Below are 27,280 nucleotides of genomic sequence, written 5' to 3'. Positions count from 1 at the left end.
GTTCCCACCAAGAATAGGAACAGCTTCTAATCTGAGTAGCCTGATGTCTAACACAGGTTTGATTTGGGGATGTTTGAAAAAAAAATCCATTTTTAAGCATTATTAGTTCTCAGGGAAATGGAATGTCAAACTAGCAAAAATAATAAACTATAAAATAATTTTGTTACAATTTTTAAAAGTACAAGGTAGTACAGTAGGATTAGATGGGGCAAAAAAATAATCAACATGTATATAATTTACATTGAGAAAATATTTGTGGGTCATGTGGGACACTTATAAACAGAGAGGGATGTCTGAAAATTGCCAAGTATTCTTTGAGGTCTTCATATGCAATGCTGCCTAAAGAGGCTCATAGTCTTGGGTGTCATAAAGATGGAAAGAAAGACATATCTTGATACTCTACCAATGGGGCATTGTTTTGGAAACAACTTTTACTGCGATCCCAACAGAGCCCTAGCTTTTTGCTTTGACCCACACTGTGCTTCTAGTACCCTGGTTCTTAGAGGCTTACACCAAACGTTCTATTGTTGAAGGACAGGAAAAGAGAGAAGGCTACTGCTGGTGGCAATGTTGGAGCTGGTGGCAGTGTCTGTGGTGATGACGGTAGTTAGCATCTACGAAGTTTTCTGTGTGCAAGATCCCATACTGAGAGATCTGTATGCATTATCTTTACTAACCTTCACTGCAGCCCCATAGGACAGGTGAGACTAATTTCAATGCCAATTTTAGAGAGGAGAAAAGGAGGGTTCTATGATTAAACAGTGAATAACACTTGGATATTGGTTGAGACTGACATCGGAGTCAAGACACTTTTGTAACCCATCCCTACCCCTCACTCCTCTTCTCCCTTACCTTAATGGCCACCACAAATGACACTGCCTAGAACCATTAGTTCAGAAGGCTTGCTAAAGCTCATGTCAGCAGCCTACACATATATGTACGCTAGATATAGGAGTCTATAATTTCTGCTATTCCTTCGGTTTTTCTAATTTGAAACTCTCAACAGCTCCGTGAAGTGTCTACAAAAGCCATTATCACCAATGATAAGGAAATCTGGACTCAAGCAGCTAAGAGGCTCTCTGAACATCATCTAGCAAGTTTGTGACAGGGCTGGGATTAGAATTTAGGTCTCTTAATACCCAATTCATTGTTTCTCTTCTCTTTTACTGCAGAGAGTTATGAGTGCTGAGCCACATTTCTAATCATCATTAGCCAGTAGAAACACATGGCTGTTGGGAGAGATCGTAAATTGTATCAGCTTTTGCTTTGGGAGAACAAAGGGCAGCTATGGATCTGTGCTTGAGAAGTACCTCTAAGTGTTGATGATTCCTTCACCTTCATTTCAACACCCCTTTGAGTCTTTTAACTAGATTTTCAAAATTTAGCTTCGTTAAGGTATATTTGGGAAGTGATGTATGTTTAAGGTATAGAGCATGTTGATTGACTTGATACATGTATATATTGTGAAATAGTAATCAGAATCAAGTTGAGAATGGGAGAAGTAGTCTTCCCCAGGGAATAGCACACCAAATTCCAGTATCAAATGGTCATCCCCTAAAACATACATGCAAATAACATTATACAGACTGAGCAGGATATATGTATGTATTTAGGAGTATATATGCACCAAAAGAGGTTATGATTTTGAAAGAGACCAAGAACGGGTATATGAGTGGATTTGGAGGGAAAATGGGTAAGGGAAAATGATGTAATTGCATTATAATCTCAAAAAATAAATATTAAAAGTGCAAGAAAATAAATCTTATTTGAACTTCTGAGAATGGTCTGGGGCCTTTTGGAGACAGTACAATTGTTTCCACAAGGGGGCACCAAAAATGCTTCAGGGGTCAGTTAGTAAGGGAAATAGTAGATTATTGGGTTCTAAAAGTGTGATTTCCTTTTCGGTTGGTCTGTTTGTATAGCACAGCCTTCCAAGCACAAGTCCCAGAATGGGAGAAGCAGATGGTGTTGATTCTGATGGCAATGGCTTTGTATGTGTATACGGGAAAGAGATGGCTCTGAAGAGACTTGACAGCGATCACACACTAGTGTATTCTCATCACCTGTTTCTTTTTCTTTTTTTTTTCTGTTACAACTTGGTCCAGCAAAGATGCTCTTTCACCACTGTGTGTAGGAACTGGATCAGCTGCAGGCTGACATCTTGTTTCCTTAGCACCAGGTCAGCAAGTTTGCCACATGAGCCTGCTAAAGCTGTTTCTACTACCTCCTACTACTCAGGGCATTAAAGAGAACCAAGTATAAAGGTTTCTGCTGCATTATTTGCAAATCATGGTAGATGTGGGGGAATGTTGCCACAGGAGTAGGTCCAGTAACACTGTTTTCCCTGTAATGAAACCTGTATTTCAGTTAGGCCAGGAGGAAGAAGAATGGTGTGGCCTTCATAAATAGAGTGAGTTTCAGAATCCATGTTGGAAAAATAAATTTGGCTAACCACCAAGAGTGTGTATAATGAGGTCGAGAGACGCAAGCATCCTCTGTATGTAAAAATTAATTAAACTATTATTTTAATTGACACCCTGCAGATCTTTTCTTTATCAGAAATATTTAAGAAATGTGTATGTGATAATAACTTTCAAACACAATATTTCCAAATGTCAAGTTAATGTGTTCAGGGAGCAAGAAGATTCAAGTACTCGGTATGAGGCTCACATCACATCTGTTTCCACAAAATGCTTTTGGGAGCCTTTGAAGCAAAGACAGTGGGGGACCTTAAGTTATTTGCAAGACATGGAGGTGAAGATGGGTGTATTGCTCTCCCCCTTTTCAGCTTTAAAACTAGAAATGAAGATTTCTTAGAATAAGCTGTTGCTTCAACAGAAAATAAATTAGGAGTCATATTAGTTGCAGAAATAACAATATGTATAAGTGAAAAGCAGAATTACTTTTTAGGATTTAGGGGAGAGGTTGTTAAAATGACATAGTTTTGAATAATGTTGCCTCCCCTAGCTAAGATGTAATTACTGAATTTTTAAAAACAGAAAAGCCATAATCTAGTAGTTCTAAAAAGCCACTCAGCTTTCTGTAGGCATTTGAGAATCACTGTTTGTTTTTTGGAGTGGAAGTAACATCTTTTGCAGTTAGTTTTTGGACCATGGCCATCTCTGAATAAAGGCTTCCAATGGTGCACCGTATCTCTTCTGTGTAATTGCACTAAAAGAATACATTGGCATAGCATGTGCTTCGGAATGAGCTGAGGCAAATGTAAAAATGCCAGAAAACTTCAACTATGAGTTAGGTATTCTGGATATTGTTTTGCTCTAACAGCAATACCATGAAAATTGAATGAAAAGTTTTTTTAAGTTGTTGTTATTTACTCTGATAGTTAAATCAAAGGTCTCCCAGGTATAGACCTGAGATGTGACATAGACATTAGGATTTATCCAAGGAATTCTTTACAAAGTAGTTTAGTTTATGTTTAAACCTGCCTTTGTAGACAATTGAGGTTCTGTCTAAACCTGCCCTCAACGACACATTGGGTTAAGTCTAAATCTGTTCTTTGATCACTGTCACCCTAAGTCAGTCAAGGATGAGGGTACGTGACCTGGAGGCCCTAGTTGCCACTAACACATTGAATAATAATCGTCAAACACGTGCAGTTGTTATATAACAATGATTATTACTGCAATAGCAATCTTCCAACCTTTATGCAAAAGGCTCTTTCCTTTCTGATTCCTTCCATGTTATTTTGTAGGAAAGTCAGGAAGTGCAGATTGTCAAGAAATGTGAAGGGTCTGGGATTTTTTAACCTTGTTTGTAAGCCAGAAACAGCTTGAGACAGTTTCTTGAATGCTGGAAAGAGGCACAAAAAACTCTTGGAGAGGAGATGAAGGAACATTTATGAGGATAGTAGCAGTAGCAAAAACATCAGCAATTTTGTCCTTGTTCTCTGAACCTGCTAGCCATCAAAATGTTCAAAATGATATGAAAAGGGTCAGACCATATCATTACAACCAGGGGTAACAATTTAGAGGTATTCCCTGTGTCAGAAGTGAAATCTTTTATTATCAGCAGTAAGTACATCAGCCTCCAACTCCAGGGACATGACAGTATACTGAGTAGTAGTGACCCCTATCTTCCAAGCCTGTGCTCACATTTGTCATTTACTTTGAGTAAGGTCCTATGCCTCTCATCCAAGGCTCATAGTGATACATAATACACATGTTCTTGAAAAAACCTATCCTGGAACTAAGGCATTCAGTCCTTTTTGTTTATAAGATAACGCTAGTTAAATGGAGAATTGTTTGCCAACCCAGACTAGGGCCAGGGTCATGTCTGAAGAACTGATGGTCTGAGTCATCCTTAGGACTTACAAACAGGACAGAGGAGCTGTTACCATCTTTGCTATCACTCTTTTCTGCAAGAGTTTGGTCCTGAATCGATTTCATTTCTCCAAAAGCAAAAGCGTATGCTCCGTACTGACTCCTTGCTAAGGAGAAGTAGGGAGTATTGTTTGTTAACATCATGTGCCATGATGGGATTCCCAGGTGTCCAAAAATTATCATATGAGCATATTGCCTTAACAAATCAAACCAAACTAAACAAATCAAGCCAAACTAAACAAAAACTCTCATTTGACTTAAGATTTATGCAGTTCCAAATCAGAGCCTTAAATCATTGAAGGGAAAGACCATTGTTTTGGAAGGAGAGATGTGGAATTTGGAAATTTGGGCCAGCTCCTAGTCCCTGTGCAAAAATCCATCTTCTGACATAGCCTTTAGTAAGATTTTGGACCAAGGGGCCAGGAGGCTAGCCAAAAGACCTCTGTCTTTATGCCATATTTTCCTCGTATAGCAACAAATGGTATTTTAAAGTAACTAAAGTGTGCAATCTGAAATTAACAAAACCCATTAAAGTTGTACTGTTATGTCTCAGTCAGGAAAGTCCAAAATGATATTTCTTTAAAAATGATTTTGTGCTAAAAGCACTTTCACTTTCTTATCTCTTGTCTGATTTAGAAATCTAATCTAGCAGGGTTGTTATTGCCAGATTACATTTCATGTTTTTTTTTTTTTAAGTTACAAATAATCCTGTGGCCATGGAAGTAAGCCAAGATCTCAGAGCTGTCTGAGGTGCTAGCTAGAAGGGTATTACTATTCTTCTCACAGAGGTAGCAGGAGCAGGAGAAACTTGGGCCAGATGACACCCTACATGTACTCATTGGCTGGCTGTGAGACTCTGTAGCAGTCACATGTCTTCTCCATCTCCGATAGCCCTGACATGCCTCTTTTATCTCTAAATTCCAGAATATGTAAGTATTTGAACTTTTTGAAATGGTGACTCATTTTGTTTTCTTCATAACAGAGGTAGCATATTTATTTGGGAGAAAAGAAAGGAATAGATATTTTAAAGGAGTGATTTTTAATACTGTTATTACTTTTGTGCATATTTAATTTTATATGTGCATAAAATAAAATTTGGATCATATTTTTTGATAAGATGCCTTTTAGTTAATAATGTACAATGGTGGTGGTGGTGGTACACACTTTCAATCCCAGACGTTGGGAGGCAGAGGCAGGCAGACCTCTGAGTTTGTGATCAGCCTGGTCTACAGAGCAAGTTCCAGGACAGCCAGAAATAAAGAGAGAAATTCCATCTTTTAAAAATAAGTAGAATGTGTATCATACCGTAGCAGTTGGAGTTTATCCTGAATCTAATGGAGAGCCATTGGAGAGTTTCAAGCAATTGTACTTTTCACAGCAGAGGCAGAGAGAAGAGAAGAGAAGAGCAGTCCCACAGGAGGTTCAGATGAACTCATTTCCCTCCTTATGGGTTTCAGCATACAAAAAGAATAGTCCATAGCGGGGTCTGCTATTTCGCTCCTGCAATATCAGTGCCTCTGCTGGCTGAGGTAGAGGGATTACAAATTTGAGGCAAGCTTGGACCTGATACCAAAATAAAATCAGATATAGGAGATCCTAAATGGGATAAAGCCTATGGCTTGTGGAAGAGCAGCAGTTGTCTACTGCTGAGGCCTTGGATTCTGTTGTTATTACCCATTTTCCACTAGAAGTTTATGAGACTTCATTAAAGGTATGAATTAATGATGAAGACCTACAGATACTGTAAGCTGCTGTAACTTTATCTGCCATGGAAACAAATTGGAATGGCATATGGAAAAGAATTAATCACATGGAGAGTATTTAATGGCTTTCTAATCAAAATGATCAACTATACCTGTCAAATCTCAAAGCACCCCTCTCAGATATTGACAGGTAATTTTTCGTACAGGTAGGTAATTGCAACAAAACTGCTTATATTGCCAAATTTGTTTAAGATTATTTCATTTCATATAAATTCAAAGGAATGCTTAATTCAACAGTGTAAAATATAGGGCCTTTAAAATGTAAGAAGCAAGAAGACCAACGAAAGGGAGTAGACAGGGCATCTGCCATTTAGTGTCTAGACAAGTCCATCCAAGTCTGTTTCCTAGCAGCAAAAGTAAACAGGAAATTACACTGGCCTACATAGCTTTTATTGTTGCTGAAGAAAATATGTATGCTTTTCTCCCAGACAAATTTTATCCTGAAATTTATTATATGTTCCTTGCATGAGGGATAATAGGTTATAGCAGACATCTTTAACTACAGCTTTGTAAAGGAACACCAGACCTACTGAAATAGATAATTCTTGTCTTGACCTTATACATTAAGGGCTAGAGTGTGATATTAAACTATAATTCAGGTTCGACATTTCCTTCGAGGCTGTGATTATGTGGTCTCACTTATGTTTCTGATGATTTGATATAGACTAGCGCTTGAAAATGTGGCTGATAATCTAACTACATTTTCCACTTGATTATTTCTTGAATGTCAGATGCCTGAAAGGTAATCACCAAAGGGTATGGTTTGCATGGTAATCATATTATGAAAACCTTGGTTTAGTAACTCTAGGACCTAGAGTCTGAACTGTTGTTATTGTTGTTGTTGTTGCTGCTGCTGCTGCTGTTTGATGCAGTACTAGAGATGGAGCCCAAGGTATTGAACCTCTAAGGCAAATTCTCCATCACCAAGCAACAAACCCAACCCTCCATATTTTCTGAGTAGGCATTCAATAAACTTCTGCTGACTAAATAATTTGCTGACTCTTCGCACTTTCTGAGTGACGATTTTTATTAGGACACACCAACCATAAATTCATTTTGCTTGTTTTGTGTGTTTGTGTGGATGTGGTTATGAATGTGTCATGGCACTTGTAGAGAGAGATCAGAGGACAAATTGCATTAGTCAACTTTTTCTTTCCACCATGTAGGCCCTTTACCTGATCATATATCTCACAAGCCCCAAATCTATGTTGTTCTTTTTAATGTACCATATGATTTATTTATCTGCCTCCCCTGGTACAATTTGCATTTACCATGTCTCTGGAAAACAGCTGTTATAGGAACACAAATACAATTGCTTGTCAAGAATTAACTCACACAAGTTTTGTGTGTGTGTGTATGTTTATGTGTGTATATATATAATTATATATCATAATATATAATTACATATCATAATATATTTTTGCGTATATATATGTTAACTTCTATTAGTTTTGTACTAGCAAATAGCCATTAATAAGAATTGATTAAATTATAAAACAGCAATAAGAGGAAGAATACTATGCAGTTACTAAAAAGTTTAATTGCATGAGTAACTATGCATGTGATATAGGTATATTATGATTGCCTGATACATGTTTATCTGTCCTATTTTTCATCTGTCTATGCATGTATTTATATATATATATATATATCCATTTATCCATATATATATATATATATATATATATATATATATATATATATATATATATTATATCTAGCTGCTTATCAAGGCGCAAAGACCTAGGTGGACAGACACATACAGCTTTGGTGGGAGCAATGTTAGTATGTCTTCTGTTATTTTATATTTAGATTTTTTTCTACACAAATCATGGATTGTCTGTGTTTACACATGAAACAAAATGTACAACACATTGTTATGGAATACAATGTTCTTCAGTTCTCAATCAGTTATTCTCCTTTGGCTTCTGTTTAGATGGCTCCCATCCCTTCTTATACACATTGTGAATTCCAGCCACATAAGGCCCCTGGAATTTCCCCAGTTTCAGCCCCTGGCGGCAGAGTGGTAGCCATATATAAATCTTTTGTACTTAACACAGTGTCTGGCACTTGGCAAGTTCTCAATATGTGTTTGTTGAAGGAATCGCCAGTGTGTAATAGTGTTGACTTTAATCAGATCCTCTTGCCCCTTTCCTAATCACTAATGTATTTCTACACTCTTGCTTTCAAATCCCTGCCTAACTCATGTCTTTTAAGGAGAAAGAGGTAGTTTAGTTTTCAAATGATGGACCTTACAGCATACAGCTGGCTGTGGTATGTTACCATGAAATGGCACTAGTTATTGAGCATGTCCAGGATTGTTTAATGCGACATTTATGTATGTTCTTACCATTATAAATCTTTTAACCTCTAATCACTATCATTCACCACCTACTTCGTGAAAGCACCCCTTCATTTTAGGACTACTTTGAACACATCAAAGACATAATCCAAATATATCCTAAATAAACAAAAATCCACAAGATCCATTTTCTTTCAAAGAAAATATATCTGGCTCTTTTTTCCCTCCAAAAATGAATTTAGACCTTGAAGAGCTCACTAGATTTAGACAGTACCACCTAATTATTTTTACGGTCAATTTTACTTAAAAAAAAAAAAAAAAAAACAAAAACCAATAATTAAGCATGGTTCTCTGTAACATCTAGTCTTTTTTTTTCCCCAAGGAGATATTTTGTACTACTCCTTTTTTGTGTTTGTTCAGCACATTGGTGTGCCTGAGTTATCATTATCTATTCTGGGTTTAGGCAAAAGTGATGTGGCAGGAAGCAATCTAGTGAGACTGCGCGAGTTTATGATGACACTGTCAATCCACTACTGAGATTGCATTGTGTCCCTATTTATAGCTTCAGTTTCTTTGTTTAGACAGCCTATATTTCTATTCCTTTTATGATTATTTGCTCTTGTTTGATGGAGAATTGCAGTAGCTTCCTTAAAAAGAACGCTATCTGCTATTGTCTCCATCGCAGGGTCCCTCTGAGTGTTGGGAAGTGTTGAATCCATTTGTTCATAAGAGTTCAGATCTCTCCTTGTTCAAATGACTTGTTCATGCAGCCGAGTCATTTGGAATCATATCCTAAATATTGGGTTATTTATAGGTATTTTATTTATAAAAATAGGCATTATATTTATGATATTTATGATCAGAGATGTTGCTATGCAGTAAGTCATCGAACCAGGTCTTCTGAATATTATACTCAAGACACCTCTATCCTATATCTAATTAGAGACAAATGGGAATAAATGTTTAAAGAGACAGATAAGACAGTTATCCATTCCAGTACAATTTGGACTGAAGTTTCCAGGTGCTAATCTTTCCAAGTGACAATTATAATTGACTGTGTAAATATTGTGACACTGTTGCTCTTTACTTAAAGTCCAGTTAAAGATGTGCCAGAATTATATAGAAATTTGAAGTGTTAATAATTGGCTATAATATTAACCAAAATTATTTGTTCATTCCAATAGAATTTAAAAGCTTGTTAATGCAATACACATGTTGCTAGCTAGTGACCTTTGTAATCCAATTATGGTTCATTTATATTTCCAAAATCATCCGGTTAGAAGTTTACCTTAACCATTAACTTACTGTCATTTTCTCAATTATTATGTGTGTAGGAAAAAATATGTTCAAAATGTTGACATACAGGTAAATGTCTATAGACATCATTTTATATAATATATTTGAAAGTTAACATTCTTTGAAGTTTAAGCACAGCCCTTCTTGTGATACAGTCTAAGTACTGTATCACAAAGTCTAGAAAGATGCCTCATTAGTTAAGGTCTCAGCCTGCTTTTTCAGAGGACCTGTGATCCATTCCTGGCACCTACATGATTGCTTACAAGTATCTCTAACTGTAGTCCTATGGGATCTGACACCCTTTTCTAGCCTCTACCATGACCAGGAACATATGTGCAGAGACATACTTGCAGGCAAAAATACCCATGCACATAAAATGAAAATAGTAAAAAAACCAAAATGTGTTGAGCTCCTACTATAAGCTGCCCATTGGACTGTCTGCAGCATGCATTTTCTCAGTCACACCTTGGATACGGTCAGCTTGAGACTAGTTCCAGAGTACCTAATCACATTCCTGAGCTGTCTCCCACTCACCAGCTCCTTGCTTCTGTATCTTTTTCACCCCACAGTTTTCAGACTTCCCTGTAGTTTCAAGAGCTTGTGTCAAACATACATCATTACCTTCTTTGTTCATCACTGAGGAGAGATAGTATATTGTTTCTGGGAGAAAAAGTATATATGAGAGTAGAAGATTCAACCAAAGTCTCCAAATAAATATTTTTCTATGGATTTGCATTTGTTAAATCCCAAAACACAACCCCAGTTGCTTATAAAATAATTAAGTAGTTAATTAATTAATTTGTATCCCAAACACTGCCTTCCCTTCCAGTAAACCCCTTACAGAATTCTTCCTCCTCCCCCTTGTCCCCTGGTGTGTCAAGTCTCTACAGGATTAGGTATATCCTCTTCCACTGAAGCAGGACATGTAGCCCTATGCTTCATATGAAAGGGGAGGCCTAGATCCAGCTCCTGTGTGCTCTTTGGCTGGTGGCTCAATCTCTGAGAGTTCCCAGGGGTACATGTTAATTGACCCTGTTGGTCTTCCTGTGGGTTTCCTATCCCCTGATTCAGTCTTTCCCCCAACTCTTCCATAAAGGTCCCCAACCACCCTCCAATGCTTGGCTGTTTATCTGTTTGTGTCAGCTGCTGGGTAGAACCCCTCAGAGGACAGTTATGCTAGGCTCCTTTCTGTAAGCATAATGGAGAGTATCTAATTGTGTCAGTGATTGGGGCTTGCCCATGAGATGGGTCTCAAGTTGGTCCAGTTATTCATTAGTTATTCCTTCAGTCTCTTCTCCTTTTTTGTCCCTGCATTTCTTTTAGACAGGACAAATTTCGGGCGGAATGTTTTGTGGGTGGATTGATGTCCTTGTTCCTCCCCTGGGAACCCTGCTTGGCTACAAGAGATGGCCTCTTCATGTTCCATGTCGCCACTGTTAAGCATCTCAGCTAAGGTCACCTGCATTGACTCCTGTTTCTTGCTTTGCTTCGGCTCTCAAAGCTTTGTCTATGTGTTGTATATTTCCCTCATTTCTTCTTTGGCATCCTGATATCCTAACTGAGGGATCCTGATGCACTTCTATGGTCTTACAAACTTCTCCAGTCTTGCAAATATTTCTCAACCTAAGTTTTAAGGCCCCTCAAAGTCTAAGTGGGTACTTTCAGATCCTTTCATGTGACGTTGAATTGTTTCTGTTACTGCACCATCTGATGTAGTGATTGCAAAATATTGCACTAATTTACAAAACGAGAATGCATTAGCAGTGCTACTAGAAAATAAAGGCAGGATTGAGTTTGTAAGATGTGTCTGAGGTTGCCTTCAGCATTTTCAGTAAAATTTCCATGTTGTCCTTGGGTTATTACACTTTTTCTTCAGTTAAATGTGTTTTCATGGTGACATTGATAACAAACATAACTTGAACAAGTAATGTTTCCACACTTGCTTTCTGTCCTCTTTTAATTTCTTAAAATTGTATTAGCATATATTACTTATGCAAAAGAAAGAGTTTCGTTATAATCCATTTTTTTTTATTTCTAAGCATTTTCTGACTAGGCTTCTTAGCTGTCATTGGTTGCTCACATCACTGATGAGATTCAACCGTTCTTCTGTGGGTATGATTATTGCCCCAACCAGATTTATATGCATAATTTCTGCTAAAGATACACACAGAGTGATAGTGTTGGGAATTGATCGTACTTTTTAGAGATGGAGATGAGAGAAACATCATTCCAGTGACATAAAGCTGACTGATAAACTCAAGGACAAAAAAAAGTTCTTTCAAAAAGTGCTTCACGGCTATGCTTAGAGTAACATGGTGCTAAGAAGGTGTTGAAATTATATAGATTATGGTTTGAAGTTAACCAAGAGAAAACTTGCTTAAACTCATTAAAATCTCAGTTTTAAAAATCTTGAAAGTAGACGTCCAATATTGGAGTAGGCATCACTATGCCTGCAAGTTACACATACAGATCCAAATCAATCACACGGTTAGTATGTGGCAGAATGAAATCTAGAACTCAAGTTGGCTTGACTCCAAAGATCTTTCTGTTCTGTTTTTTTTTTTTTTTTTTCTTTTTAAATAGAACATTTGATCCGTTACTTGGAAATCCAGATGTTCAGGGTTGGAAGGAACTTCTATGCTCTCTATTCTGCCACTGATGAGCTATTTGAATTCCGTTCACAACTTATCTCAACAAAAGCTCTGCCAAGATTTCACTATGCTTCTCTTCAACACCTCAGCTTATCTATAATTGACCTAATCTGTATTGAGATTGTACTCTAAGGTGAAATAACACTGCTGTCATTTAAAGTGCCTGACATGTTTGTGTTATGTTGAGGATGAGACCAGTGTAAGAGTAGAGACTATCAGACAGATATGCAAGCAGCCTAGGAAAGTTTTTTTAAAGAGACATCCTGACTCCCTAAGCCATGGTTGCAGGACATACAGACATACATACAGACAGACACACACACACAGAGAGAGGGGGGGCGTTGACACAGAGACACCAGAAAAGTCTTGTGTCAGTTTCCTTTTTTTTTTTTTTTCTTCTGAAATTGGGAAATAAAAGCCCCACTCATTTTCCTTTTTTTTTTTTTTTTTTTTTTTTCTCTTCTGAAGTCGGGAACCTTCCCAGATTCCTCTGAAGAGTGGGACTATTTTCATTGTCATAGAGAAGTAGCGATAACTTTACAACTTGCCTAGAATGCAGGTACACTTCCTCTATTAGATTTGTCAAGATGTTTAAGTTAATTAATTTGTGGTTTACTTTCCTGTAATTCACACTTTATTATTGGAACAGTACATATATTTCAGTCTTTTAAACTTTTTATAATGTCGGTACTTAAGGAAACTAGGACATTTGTTGTTGGGGTAATTTAACTTCACGTTGTTTTACTTACAACCCAGTTGGTGCCCTCACCTGTAATTAGACTAACGCTGGAAACAGCCAGCTGATTTTAGACTGAAGTGTTGGAGTGGGTGGGCCTCCATTCTCAGCTCATTTCAACTGCATTGCACAGGGAGGATGTTATGCAGTCTTGTTAGAGGTTGTAATTTTAAACCACTTGGAATAATATTCTCCTTTGCTTTAATGTTATACATCCCTGTGCATGTTCTTCCGTAATTGAAAGGGATATCGGACAAATTTGATCTGTCTGGCTTTGACTTATGCTGTCCTTATCATGGCCTTTGTGTCATTAAGAAAAAAATTGGTATTGATCTTGGACCATACCACTACATTGTGCTGCAATTTTTCTTCCTTGCTAGTGGAATATAAATCGATAAAAGGCAGCTGCTTTAGACGAGGGCCAGATATGGTGCTGTCATTTATATATTGTAAATCCAATGATAGCTGATCAAATCAGTGCCTCTCCTGTTCCAAACTTGACATGATTGAATTGTCAATAAAAAAGATTTTACAGTAAGGGAAGGAGAGCTGACAGTGTAAATGTCTGAAAACCCAATGAAGCTCAATAGAAAATGAAACAATGAGCTAGGATATCATTTTATAATTTCCAGTGGGGAAAATATTTAGTGAATCATGGCTGGGATTGGGGATGGTCACAGAAGGAGAGGAAGCAGCAATGAAAAGCCACAGATCTTGCATTATAATTTCGGTGAAATCTGAAATGCAAATTTACAGATGCAAATTTTCAGAATTATGCATCATACCCACTGAGTTGTTTATTTACAGAAATGTTTCAAATATGCTCCACCTCCTCCCTCTTCCTCATGCACACTTTTTACTGATATACCCAGTTTCTGGGTGAAAAATAAACATATCCCTGCCTAGGCATCATGCTGACATCTAATAGATAACACAGATAGTTCTGACCCTGCATTCTTCAAGTCAATCAGGAGAGCTTTATTTTCCCTTAATCCATCTCTAAAAGTAGCCAGATGTGGTTTGGAAAACTGAAAGATCTGTGTTCCTGGGAACGTGAAGAAACCCTGCCAGGTTTTCAAGAGACTTCATTTGTTCCTTTGCAAATACAAGAGCGTGACACTTATTTGTATGTTGAGAAGCATTTTAAGTCCTACTGGGAGAGACCAGGCTGGGGACTGATAAGAGAATGCTGTTTCATTTAAAGCCCCCTTGCATGAAGTTCTTGCCTCAGTAGTTGTTCTAAATGTGACCTGATTAGCAGAGAATTAGCTTCTGAGAAAAGCCAGGACTCAGAGATTTCCACTTGAAAGCTCCATTGTGAACTTGTTGGAATATGTGTGAGTGACACCATTCAATGAGCCAGGGTCCCAGAGTGAAAGAATAGAAAGAGGTGGTGGGCTGAGACCCAGAATCTCTTTCTCCACTTTCTGTCCATGGCTGCAATGTGACCTTCTAGTCTTTCAAGAAAAGTACCTAATGCATATACATACATATAATCAAATATAATATGTTAATTAGGCACAGTACCGATGAACTGCAACAAATCTAGAAGTATAATGAAAGGTATGTGAATATGATTGGTCTCAAAAATATCTTAGATTGCTATAGGTCTTAACAAGTTCAGCAAATCATTTTTCCTCCTTCCTTATTAGAGAACTTTCACCTTTTCACATATAATAAGCACTTTGTAGCTTCTCTGTAGTATACCCAAATTGTCAGCATCACCACTCTCATGCTTTAAGGCCATTTTAAAGTAAAACAAGGGTTAGTAGAGCGCCAGCAACAGTTGGTCCTGATAACTGATGATGCTAATAAGTGAGTAACTAGAAGGTAGCATATACAACATGGACACCTAACATATTCATCTCCTGGGTGGGACAGAACTGGATGGTGAAAAATTTTAGTATATCACTCTGAACAGCCTGAAATTTAAAACCTAGGATTTACTTATTTCTTATTTACATATTACTTATTTTTTACTTCAATTTAATAATTGTTTTGATCATTGTCTTCTGTAGGCAGGTATAACTGAAAAAATACATAGTACAAAGTTTAAAAAATACTATGTTGTTTCATTGGAACATCATAAAAATCTCTTTAAAAGCTAATCAACTGCATCTCCAGAGGGTGGATAAAGTCAGGAATATTCCAGATTCTTGTCCAACATCCAGTTTGCTGCAGAGTGACAACAGAGCCATCAGAAGAAATGGAAAATTCATGGGTGTGGTTGTGAATGCCTGCATTCACAGCTACTGAGTGGCTGAGTCAGGAGGATTGCAAGTTCAGGGCTAGGCTGGGATTGTATAGTAAGTCCCTGTCTCAAAAGAAAGAAGTAAATGAAATGTCAAGTTAAAAATAAAGAAAGGGGAGCTGTATGACTCTGGAAGCCAAGGAGGCTTTATTTATTTATTTATTTATTTATTTATTTATTTTATTTACATTTCAGATGCCATCATCTTTCCCCATTTCCCCTCCCTAGACAACCCCTATCCCATGCCCCCTTTTCCTTTTTGCTTTTATACATTTTTTAAAAATGTTAATCAAAGGCTTTATAAGTTTGGTAATGCTCAATCAGAAGTGTAACCCAATACCCAACCTAGATATATATACTATCTTTGACTGGTGGAGACACGTGAACATCTGCCTCCATGCCCCACCCTCTCTATCTCTCTTTCTCTCTCTCATCACCTAGCTTCTCCTCTCCTTTTTCTCCTCTCCATACTCCTTCTCTTCCTCTCTGTACTCCTTCCCCCTTAGCTCCTCCTACATATCACCCTTCCTGTTAAAATAAAACTTTTCTCTCAAGATACAATTAGAGCATAATTATTCCTATTTGTACCAGTGAGGTACAAGATAATCCTAATACCCAGTCTATCATTTTGTTGACTAACCAGAACCTCTGTCATCTCTCCTAACTAAGACACTTAGTTTTGAACCTGGCTTTTTTCTTGGTTTTAGAGTGAATGTCAGCTGAAAACCATCCACTCAGATCTTTTCTCTCAAAATAAATAGCCAGGATTGTCTATGAGACTATAGGTATTCAACTCCGTCAGAAATCCAGAATGATTGAGTTAACTAAAATTGTGGGAAGCACTAAGCATAGCTTCTAAAACTTAGCCAATTTATAGATACCGATGAACACCTGGAAAGTCCCTATACTACAGAATGTTGGAGCATCAAATCTTCAGCCTTCTGGCCCAGAATCATCTGACAGACCTTCGTGCTGCAGAATTATTAAGGGCTGATTACTCTGTCTAGGCAGATATAATCAGTCGACTATTCTGCAAGTTTGTCCTTTTCTGGACAGTAATTTGTCTGTAGATGAAAGAGGCAATTCTTGTCTAGTGGCTGTCTCACCACAACAGGAGTAACTCCAAAGATGCTCAATTTCTTCTTAGAATCCACGACAGGAAGCTGTCAGGAGCAGACAGGTCTCAAATCAAAATGAACATTAATATATAAATATTTGTAGCGTCAATTCTATGGACTTCTGACGTGTTGAAAACCAACTATCCATGTAGGGTAACCTGGACTGTTGTCTGTTAACTCCTCTCAGCTATTTAATTTCTTAAATGGTACAAAATTTACTTTGATTTCAAATTTAAGGTTTTCATTGGTATGAACTTCTTATTGATATAAAAGTGAGATGAATATTGATACTCTCATGGGCATTGTTCCTGTATAACACATTAGGCTTAGACCCAGTCCTTTAAATTTTTTAACTGACTTGGGACGGTTAGCCTATGAGTTAAGGGATTATAGCACATTCATGACTTTGAGTTTATTGTTAGGGTGTTTTCCATATTTTATTTAGAAATAGCTGAGAGGAATTAACAGACAACAGTACAAGCAGACTTCTTGAGATGCCTCCTAAGAACACAATTCTCTGATGTGCACTCTTCTATTATTTATTGCTGACACTATATCAGAGATTCTGTTGGTAGGTGTTAAAGAGCCAGTGACTCTCTGAAGTATCATCTATTCAGGTGTGTTCATTTTCTAGACAGTAGGTTCTTGGGTTTTTATAAGGATGCGTAGCCAAAGCAAAGTGTAGTGTATCTTTAGGCTCATAGCTTAAACTTTCCATTGGGCATTTCCCACTAACTTCATGATGACAACATTAATAAAACAACAACAAAAAACCTTAACTTTCCTCCTTCCTTCATATTATCTCTGTGTAAATTGCTGGATCTTTTCAACACCCAAACAACCTTTTATTCTTCTCCAGGGTATCCATTCTTGTCTGTCCTACCTCTAGCATGTCACTATTATCTCTAAGATCTCCCCTTTCTCTAGTCCTATGTCCTTCCCTTAAGACCTCTTTACCTGGTCTGTGATTTTTGAGATTGTTCTTGTTTGGTCCTTGATTTCTAGCCATCTTTGTTTTATAAAATTGCCAAAGTCAAGTCTGAAAGATTACCTTTGGCACATTCAGCAGAGTATTTAAGAACATAGTGTTTGTAGGCAAGAGAATAACCCATACCTCAATTATAACTTTGATGTCTTTTGGGGTATGTGCGTCATCCTAGTGAAGCTGATGGATGTCTCTGATCCTTCTTTTCCCCCATTTGGGCATACAGAGTTCTACCTCAAAGGCTTCTTGGGAAAATGGAGTGAGATAACACATATAAGGAGCTTACTTAGCACAGTACCAGCCCATTGTAAGCTTTTGGGCCACAGCTATCATTTTCTTCTCAAGAACAGAAAATGGCTTTCTAATACATACCTTACAGAACATAAAATCTTCTTTTTGAACTTTCAGGCTTTCCCAACACTGGACCGTACTGTTTTTAGTTTTACTCAGCTCCTAGCAAGAGAAATGTCTTGAGTCCCTATCTCTTAGATGGCATCTCGGGGCATGCTTCAGTCCCTTGTCTGCAATTTTTCCTTATGTGATCACCTCTCAGATAGCCTCGCTCAGTTTCTTCTGCCTTCCTTCAAGCTCCAGTGCCTATATTTCCTTAGTGGTTATAGTCACAATGGATCTTACCATTTCCTAGTTTTGTTTGTTTGTTTTTTACTCATTGTCTCTAATGCTCAATAGTGTCTTATGCAGTATCTGGCATGGTCTATTGCAAAATGTGAAGTTGCTTATCTATTGTTCTTGGCATATTATGTTGTAGTCTTCTATTCAATCAAGTCACCATTGCAAAATAAATAATATATTATTGTACTCATAAGAGTTTGTGGTAACCATACAATTGGCTGGTTTATAGAACTGTAAAACTTTGGTTCAGAAGATGTGCTATTAAAAACCTGTCTTCTTTGAAAACCTTGTCAAGCTGAGAGACTTAGGAAATACCATTCCCTTCTTCTCAGTACCTTGTATAGCTCATTCTCTGAAATATGTTGTTAAACCGGCAAGTCAGCCTTGATGAACTCTCAGATCCTTTTCCAGTGCTGACCTCTTAAGACTCGAAAACTCTGATGAAAGTATCACTCAACTTTGCTATCTGCCTTTGCCCTGGCTTGCTTGCATTTTGACAGTACATAGTATCTCAAACAAGGCTTATGTCCTGTCCTTAATCGAAACTTTTTGTCTCTCCTCCTGAGCAGACAAGGCTGAGTTTTAAGAAACCAAATCAGCAGATTTCATTCCAGGGTGGGGAATTGTTTCTGACAAGGATTCCTGCAAAGTATGCACGCTCCAGAGAAAAGGGAAGAGTGCATAAACAAATACTCCCTTTGCTGAAGGAGGATGAGAGTCGGAGATCACATTATAGTAGAGGTATCCTGCAGTGTCCTGGGTAACCAGCCAAAAATTTGATCCGGTTTCACTTAGCATGAGGTAACTCAACCACACCAACTGACATATTTCTCCAGTGACCTCTACATCTGAAAATGTCCCCTAAAATACAGCTGTCTGTTCTCCATCCTTTGTCCCTCGATATTTGGCCCAACAGCACACACAATACCATTCTGCAGATGTTTCTTTTTTCTATTCCTTTCCATGGGGGCATATTAGGTTCCTTTACATACTTTAATGACCAAGTCACCTCCTGGAGCTCAGGGGCCACTTTTATGTACCACAGACCATCAAACTCTGAGAAGCTTTTGCACTGTGGAACAGCCTCTTGATGCTGGTCAATCAGCACCACCACAAATGCTCAGTTAAGGTGGGCATTATACTGCAATTAGCACTGGCAGGACATTTAGGTAGGTAAAGTAGGATTAAAAAAAAAACAACACTGTTGCACCTGTCAAAATTTTAATCAGAGAGCTGTCTTCTGGTGGGACTATCCTTAAACTCTCATAACCCAAACTCACTGAGAACATCACATGGTATTCTATAATATTGGAGGGTTCTATATAACACTTCTTTTATTCTGCATCAGAATTATTGATGAAGCAGACACCGCTATTGCTTTTTGCTGCTTGCTGCAGCCATGCTCAACCCCACCATGTACTGTACTTTGACATCACAGCTGATGAGGAGTCCTTGGGCTGTGTCTCCTTTGAGCTGCTTGCAGACAAAGTTCCAGAGACGGCAGAAAACTTTCATGCTCTGAGCACTGGAGAGAAAGGATTTGGCTATAAGGGTTCCTCCTTTCACAGAATTATTTCAGGATTCATGTTCCAGTGTGGTGACTTCACAGGCTATAATGACAGTGGTAGCAAGTCCATCTACAGAGAGAAATTTGAGGATGAGAACTTCATCCTGAAGCGTACAGGTCCTGGCATCTTGTCCATGGCAAAAGCTGGACCAAACACAAATGGTTCCCAGTTTTTTATCTGCACTGCCAAAACTGAATGACTGGATAGCAAGCATGTGGTCTTTGGGAAGGTGAAAGAAGGCATGAGCATTGTGGAAGCCATGGAACATTTTGGGTCCAGGAATGGCAAGACCAGCAAGAAGATCGCCATTTCCGACTGTGGACAACTCTAATTTCTTTTGACTTGAGGGCAATCTACCCGTCAAACCATTCCTTCTGTAGCTCAGGAGAGCGCTCCCACCCCATCTGCTCATAATACCCTGTAATCTCTGCTCTCACTGAAGTTCTTTGGGTTCCATATTTTCCTCATTTCTCTTCAAGTCTACCTGGATGGCAAAGTTAAATTTATGATTATGAATAAAAACTCAATAAGAAAAAAATTATTGATGAGATACTGACATTTACAGGCAAGCTGGTTTTGTTTTGTTAGCCAGAGAATCAAAGTTTGTTTTTTTTTTTTTTTTTAAATTTTCTGGCTTTACCTATTTATTCTTTTAGAAACCTGACTGTGTCATTAATATTTAATGCTGCATATAGTTTTCCCACCAGTAATATGCTCCCCAGAGATTTGTCCTCAGAGTATATGGGACAGGGTAATTAGGTCTATTGATCTTTGCCATACCCAGTGTTATCGTAATGGTGATCAATTTTAAAAGTAAGAGGTGGTTATTCATTTTCAACAAGGAACTGGGAGAGATCTTGTTTCTTGGACAATCTTTGCCATAACAGAGGCATTGCTAAGCAGCTACCAGATCAGAAGGTATTCAAAGCACTTTTTTATAGACTTGATATAAGAGTCCAAAATGCTTGTATCTAGAATGGGAAATTCTTAGAGTTAAATAGATTTGGGCCATGGGGCTAGCCTGCCATTTAGGCTGACAAGTGAATTATCTGAAGGAGCATTTCTTAGGTAAAATGTTTAACATACATTCATTCTCAGAGGACTTCCCTTACTAAACCTCAGAGGAGCGCAGGTCATAGCTCATAGCTGGGGATATTTTCAACCAGATGTCTTTGATGATCATACAGTAACTTGAAGAGGGAGGTAAATTTCTAAAGTCCTAGAGTATTGGGCACTGGAAAAGATTGCTTCCCCAGTTGTCAGTGCATGATTCCTAGACCCTAAAACCTTGACCTTGCTAACACAGTGAAACTCATGGGGAACGAGGTTGCTCTTTGTTGATTTCCTTGGATGTCTTTCTTCTTTGGTTTCCCACAGAAGGCTTGTTTAAAAAAAATTTTTTTTTGAGACTTTTATATATGACAGTTTTAAGACCACTGAGTCTTACCTATTCAAAGGCAGTAGATTTAGTTATATAGCTAATGGGAGAAGAGTTTAGAGGCTAGAGACCACATTGCCAAGTGGGCACACAGCCAAGAGCAGGAGTCCAGCTGCAAGAGGCATGGTCTATTGGGCTGGACATGGAGGTCAGTCAGTAGAGTGCTTGCCTAGTGTGCATGAAGCCCTAGATTCTGTCCCGAAGAGCTCATAAAATCAGTCATTGATCCACATAGCTATAATCCCAGAACTTAAAAGGTCTAGGCAATTGGATGAAAAAGTCAAGGTCATCCTCAGGTATATAAGCAAGTTCATGGCCAGCCTAGGCTATACAAGTCCTTGTATGAGAAAGAAAGCAAGATGATCTGTTGAAGAAACATGGGGCTAACCCCAGACAACAGGATCAGTGCAATGTCAAGCCAGGGAGATCTGAACTGAGGTCTCTCCATCTCGTTACTTGTCCTGCAACCTCTTCCCTGTCTGTGCCCATTGCCCACGTTTTTCATAAGGCTTATGCAAGTCATGCCCACTGATTTCCACACACATCTGTATACATAGCCTGAGTCAACTACAATGAGATCCAAACTCATTTGAATTTAAATATTAGCAGCATATTTTTTCCCAGATGGCGTTGGAGTGAACAAAGTCAGTCCTTCTAGCTAGAATGGTAAATGATTTTGAGAAAACATGAATCTGTCATCAGAGTAGCTAAACATTTTGATCTGTTATGTTCGTATCTTTCTTTGGCTTGAAAAGATGGAAATGCTGTATCTAGAGTTCAATAAATTTCTAGCAAGATTTTATCCAAGTAATATGAATGTTTCTTCAGATCCTGGACTATGTCATTAATTTAAATGTGGTTTGGGGTCATCACAATATCTTGTAAGGATTTTAAAGTCTAGAAGAGGAAGGTTGAAATCTTTCACCATTATTTTAGCAAAATATCCTTTTCTTATTTATGTTTAAGTAACAAACTTCTGTAAGTTTTAATTTATTATAAAGAAACCTGTATACTTGTCTACATTTTTTTTAAGTAGCTTCAAAATAAAAATGATAACCTAAGCCCCCAAAAATGCTCAAGACAAGTTTAAACTCACTACCTAATCTGTGTGATTACCCCATTGGAGTCTTTTGTGGATACCTGAGGGCAGATTTTGGCCTATATGAACAATTTTTTTGATCATATGACTAGTTTTTCCAATGTGAACTTCTCTTAGTTTAAGATAAGTGATCTACACTGCATGTAAATTGTTTGATGCTAAAACTAAGGTGAGTCTCCTCTTAAGCAGAATATAATATAACCAGTTCTAGATATGCAAATCATATCATAGGAGCTAAATTGCTCAGGAGTGTTTCCTGTGTAGTTATGCTGTGCTAAGCAGAAAATAAGGAAAAGAAACTGAGTATTTCAGTCTGCATATATTTTGAGAGGAACCATGGACTTCACCTTTTTTCTTCTTTTCTCAATCCCGTTTCTTTTGATCGTGCTGCTTTCTCCCTTCCTTCCCTTATTTGCTTCCTCTTTTCCTTTCTCCCTCCAGAAATGAAGCTCTGTAGCTTAAAGTATGTCATCCAGAGACACCTAATTAGCTAGAGCTGCCTACAAAGTACAAAGCTCCCATTTTTTGATGACTCACAGAGAGATTGACAATATAACTTATTGTCCAAACCAGGGCAATTTTGAGAAAGAAGGAAGTGCTAAAAATAATGAGCAAATTTCTTGTTCTAAAAGGTATGAACTGGGCCTTTAGGATACTGGTCTGCATTCACCCTATTCACAAAGATTCTAGTATGTCTGGTATTAAAGGCCACTAAGATCATCTAGTCTATCCATAGTAGATGAAGCTAAGAACATACCAGCACTGCCTGGTGCTGACCTAGGCCTCTGTCTTACAGCCCACTTATCCTCAGACTACACACTGTGCTTCACCACTGAGCATTACAGAGAAACATCAAGCACAAAGTCACCCACTTTTTTAGGTTTTTTTCCCCATCCTGATGAGTAGTTTCTGGATATGGAACTTTCAGGTAATGAGATTCACTATCCCCTTTATCCTGCCAATCACTGCTTTACAACTAATAATGTACGGTAGTACTAGTTGATGCCAGACCAGAAAATCATATTCCTCTCCTCTGTCTTTCTGTAGTTTAGGAGGAATGACACACCCACAAAAGTGAAACCAAAAAAACACTGTAGAAACATTCAGATCATTGAAATTTCAAACATAATGCTTTTTTTTTTAATTGGGAGAAAGGAAATCTTGCATTGTTTTTTGAGACATACTTTTCTGACAAGCTGTACTTGCGTGATTTACCTGATAATCAACAAGGTAAGGTTATCTCCTGAGATAATGAACATTGGCTTACACCTCTGGGTAATAGGTGAGAATGAGTGAAACTCTCAGTTGTTACCTGCCTTAAATTTTGAAATGGAACAGACTATAGACAAAGAAAATGGGCCAGAGACTGGAAATCACTTTGTAAATGTCATGTTCACTGTCTCCCATTGCTGTTGCCCTGTACATGCTTAGTCATCTCTGCTCCTGCACCAGATCCATATGAAGAGAATAGGCTGCAACAATACAATCTGTTGCAAAACACTTCGTTACATAGCAGAAATAACAGAAAACATAACTGATGAGTTTGAAGACATGGGAAAACAATGATTTATAGAAAAAGAATATTATCAAATCCTAATGGAAATGTGGGTGTGATTGATACAAGGCCCTTAACGCTAAGATCAATATCTTACTTCCCTTTTATGTATAGTTCAATAATCATTTATTGACTAGATAGCATTGCTAGATAGCACCATTGATTTCCTGAAGTGATAGGAGTTCTTCCTTTCATTTGTCTAATGGCGCTGAGTGGGGAGATGTTCTGCAGTCGGGAGTGTTAGCACCAGGCTTTTCCTTAGTAGGAACTGCATCATGGGCTCAACTGAACTTTGCAAGTTTCACCTCACCACAATTCAATTGGTTGGGGATGAGGATGTCTGTAGATGGTTATCACTGCCTCCCTCTCTTACCCTTCTTCCCAGTTGGTATTTCCCACACAGTGAGTTGGTTTCCTTGTTATTTCATCTCTTCTCTAAATCAACTACTAGACGTCTAGGAAATTCAGCTCTTTGCCTTCTTAGTTACAGGTTTTGACAAAAGACTGAAAAGGAACACTGGATAGCTAACTATTATAAGTGAAGTTTTTTAGAAAGTTTGTTGACAGGGGTATGCATATACAGTTGTGAAACGCTTGGGTTAGTCCTTTATTCCTGAGTCATTTCTTTCGGTAGACCTCATTCATACTCCTCTTCCACACTTAGTATTGTTGATACTTTATTACTTGTTCCTTATTTTGATTCATTTCCTTGCCTAGCTCTTATATGTTTGCAGGATTTTTATTCTGTTTTCTTTTCGTCAAAATCTTCTGTTTCTCGTTCTGTTTAACTTGTTATATACAAGTGAATAGAAAAAGATAATTTGAAAGGTAAAGTTTGATATGCTACTGTGAGTGGAACCTGGGTTTCTGTGCATGTTCTTAACTCATCTCCTACTGAGTTATACCCCTAATCTTAGAACGCTAAAAAAGAAAAAAAAATGACGAACTAATTCAATTAAAACATCTCTTCAACTGTATACAAGACATGCATTTATATTTGGCAGTGCTGAAACCAACAAGTATCTTCTTCATTTTGTTTGAATTCTGTATCCTTTGCCGTGCAGTTTTGTAGGGGTGGGAGGTATGTTTAGGTATACAGCGAAGACTGTAGGTGATTGATTATAAATTTGTGCGAGTTTCAGTAGCTATTTGCTTGTTTTCTGGTTCTATAATACTTAAGCAATCTTTCATATGTCTACTATGCAATAAGTGGTAAAAGCAAGAGTTGAAAGGAGATTTTGTCTGGCTGCAAAGCCACAGTCTTTCTCCATTATACTCTACTGCTTCCGAGTATCAGCTGTTCTGAGTTTTTTTCCCTTTCTGATATTATAGCAAAAAAAAAAAAAAAAAAAAGGACCACATATATTTCCCTACTGGCCTCAGTGTTCTTATATACAATTTCTTTATATCCCAAAGTCTTTTGAGTCATTTTTCTATTTCTGAAGCACTGTAAGCTTTGATTTGTATTTGGGGATTGGACAATCTCCTCCCATCCATTTTCTTTCCCCAACACGTATGAATTTCTTTGAAAAATATCAAACTGTCATTTGAGACTAAGAAAGAAGGGCAGAGTGTTTTAAATTTCTCCTTGTCTTGCAGGCATGGTTTTCATTAGACTCTTTACATTTCTTGTCAGAAACAAACATTTGGGCCCTGGCTTAACGATTGTGTTTTGCAGATATGGTCTCTCCCCAGTGTCAGGGTCTTTTCATGGATGCATGGTGATTCTGATGCCAGGTCCTGGCAGGGCCATTATAATTCCTTAGTCTTCAGTACTTGACTGGGATTCTTAATAGAGCTGCCTCCTAATTGCTGGTACATTAATTCACACGAATGGAAATGCTAGAAGGCCAGGCAGCAAGCTGGAGATGACAGTGCACTGGAATTCTTTAACTTGATCTTGTTTCAGAATCCCCTTGAGGACTTGTTAAAACTCATATTTCTAGACACTTTCTTAGATTTTCGAATTCAGTAGGCCTGGGGTAGATCCCAGCAAGTCACATTTCAAGCAAGCTCCTAGGTGGTACCAGTGGTGCTAGTCTAGGGACCAGACTCTGAGACTCATGACAGTAGGAAAAAATGGGAGATTATCTTCACCACTTGATTCTATCTTTCCAAGACTTCAGCCCAGTGTCTTGGTATGGAGTAAATACTCAATATATGTCGCTGATGCCTATTCATTGTCTCTGTCCTTTTGCTAGTCTGTTCTATTGCGGAGTTGGTTGTAAGAGCACTTAAGTGGCCCTGGTCCAGTTTGGCAAATTTACCGTGTATCAGCTATCAGGTGTGTTCAAATTTATGCTTTTGGGGCATGATGTCATATATAATCTTCTTTCTTGAGACCCATACAATTATGTCAAACAAAAAAAAATCACAGGAAAAAAATTCAACTCGTTTTTCTTTCCCTTGGATTGTTGAAACTAGGAACATGCAATAAGATTACTCTGCTCCGAGTCTGACATATCCAGAGGCAGATGCTCGAAGCAACCTATTGATCTCATCAAGGGTTCCCAATGGAGGAAGTTAGAGGACTGAAGGAGCTGAAAGGGTTGGTGGCCCCAAGAGGAGAGCAACAGTGCCAACCAACCAGAGCTCCCCGGGGTCTAAATCACCAGCCTGAGAGCACAAAGAGAGGCACCCATGACTTCAGCTGTATACTTAGGGGAGGAAGGCCTTGTTGGGCATGGGTGGGAGAGGAGATCCCTGGTCCCATGAAGGCTGAACACATAGCGGGGAGGAATTCAAGGGTGGGGAGAGGGGTGAGGGAGTAGGTGGGGGCACACCCTTGTGGAGGCAGGAGGGGGACGGGATAGGGGGTTCCTGGGTGGTGGGGGAAATGGGGTGAGGGGATAAAATCTGAAATGTATTTTAAAGAAATTATATATATATATATATATATATATATATATATATATATTACTCCGCTCCACACTTATGTTTGCTTTCCTAAAAAGCAGACCCCAGAATTTTATCAAAATAAGTGATTACATTTCCAGCCAGTCACATATTTCCACATTGTACAAATCAGTCCAATTAAATGATAAATAAAGAAGAGCACTGGTGAGAGGAATAAATGAAGACCAGGAGTTTCTTCAAGCTTGAGCCACATATGACTTTCTGGTTTATCTTGATGGCAGACTCTGAGAAGCTCTTCAAAGGAGCAGCACCTTTGTGACCATTCTATTCCCTCAGTCCTATCTCTTCTGTAAATTTGGGCCCCAAAATTTGTAACTGAAAGATACAATTGTAATTTTTTTGTGGGATCTTACCCCTTTGGCTTAGTTCAACCAGCGAGCAGAGTGACTCTCCATGTTTGTCTAGTTGCAAAGGCAGAGAAGAATTCTCATTGTTCCAGTTCTCTGTGGTGCCACTGTAGCAAAAATGAGAGCACGACAGAAAATTCTCCACACTTTCTTCTTGTTCCCTACAGCTTAGACTACCATAAGTGCTGTATTCATGTGCATTGAGTGCTGGCACATCCAGTCTTGCACCACATGGAGCCCGTTTTACCCTCCTTCTACTCAAGTGGACCAAATTGTGGCATT

The 27,280-nt window shown here is 38.2% G+C and overlaps 1 protein-coding gene and 1 pseudogene across 1 annotated transcript in view; both read left to right on the top strand.

The window, feature by feature from the left end:
* Gpc3 (glypican 3) overlaps positions 1 to 27,280 on the top strand; it is a 336,736-nt gene that overhangs the window by 119,225 nt on the left and 190,231 nt on the right. The window lies entirely within an intron of this gene.
* Positions 19,660 to 19,988, top strand: LOC117694227 (peptidyl-prolyl cis-trans isomerase A pseudogene; annotated as a pseudogene).

Source organism: Arvicanthis niloticus, chromosome X (genome assembly GCF_011762505.2).
Source record: "Arvicanthis niloticus isolate mArvNil1 chromosome X, mArvNil1.pat.X, whole genome shotgun sequence".
NCBI lineage: Eukaryota > Metazoa > Chordata > Mammalia > Rodentia > Muridae > Arvicanthis > Arvicanthis niloticus.
Note: the sequence above shows the minus strand (reverse complement) of the source record. Positions and strands in the feature narration are given on the sequence as shown.